Consider the following 1,275-nt stretch of genomic DNA (forward strand, 5'->3'; position numbering starts at 1 on the left):
TCGTTTTCTGTTATATCAGGGACATTCCAGGAGCAAAATGCTGGCTCGCAGGTCTGAGAGGCTGCACRGGGTTGGCAGGGAGGCCCTGGGAAACGTGTGCCCAGCCCCTTGTCACTGAACACATAGGGAAATGATCTGAGTTTTCGGTTTAGATTCATTTTGCAATGCAAATTAAGCCCAAATGGGTGTTCTGTTGTGTTGTGTAGTGCTGTGTCCCGGCTGGTGCGTTGTGCTGTCAGGGGAGGTGCTGGGACATCAGCTCGGTGCTTCCAGCTGCTTTTCTGCAGACAAACTCAGGTCCATGTTCCTCAAACTGCTTTTGAAAAACAGATGGAAAATACATTTGTTTGCCTCTCTGCTCCTCTGTCCAATCTACCAGCCTCGGACTCTTCAGTAAACTATTATTGTTTTAATTTTCGGCAGACGTTGCCGTCCCTTTCCTCTTTAAACAAGCAGCRTTTGCCTGGCTGAGACACAGGACTTGGCTTGAAATGCGCAAGGTAAAAGATCCCTGCCCAGCTCCACAGTCCCTTTCTCAGTTTGTGGAAGCAACTGCTCGCAGATCGTCTGTTTGCAAACATCTCCCGCGGGTCGTGTGGAGGTGAGGCAGTGCGGGGATTTTCCCGTTGTATCCGTTGGCTTCCATCCCTATAGAGAGAACAAGGACCGGATCATGCTTGCTGCGGAGTGGAACCCGTGGGGCTAGAGGACTGGGGCTGCACCACGCGTGCAAGCTAGTGGTGATGTGCAGGCAGCAGGACTGTGCAGGACAGCGGGACCGTGCAGGACAGCAGGACCGTGCAGGACAGCGGGACCGTGCAGGACAGCGGGACTGTGTAGGGCAGCAGGACCGTGCAGGACAGCGGGACCGTGCAGGACAGCGGGACCGTGCAGGACAGCGGGACAGTGCAGGACAGCGGGACCGTGCAGGACAGCGGGACCGTGCAGGACAGCAGGACAGTGCAGGACAGCGGGACCGTGCAGGGCAGCGGGACCGTGCAGGGCAGAGGGACCGTGCAGGACAGCAGGACCGTGCAGGGCAGCGGGACCGTGCAGGACAGCAGGACCGTGCAGGACAGCGGGACAGTGCAGGGCAGCAGGACCGTGCAGGCAGCAGGACCGTGCAGGACAGCAGGACCGTGCAGGACAGCAGGACCGTGCAGGACAGCGGGACCGTGCAGGCAGCAGGACCGTGCAGGACAGCAGGACCGTGCAGGACAGCAGGACCGTGCAGGACAGCAGGACCGTGCAGGGCAGCAGGACCGTGCAGGCAGC

The sequence above is a fragment of the Nothoprocta perdicaria genome, unplaced genomic scaffold (assembly GCF_003342845.1).
Source record: "Nothoprocta perdicaria isolate Ctin4 unplaced genomic scaffold, notPer1 scaffold_26, whole genome shotgun sequence".
Lineage (NCBI taxonomy): Eukaryota > Metazoa > Chordata > Aves > Tinamiformes > Tinamidae > Nothoprocta > Nothoprocta perdicaria.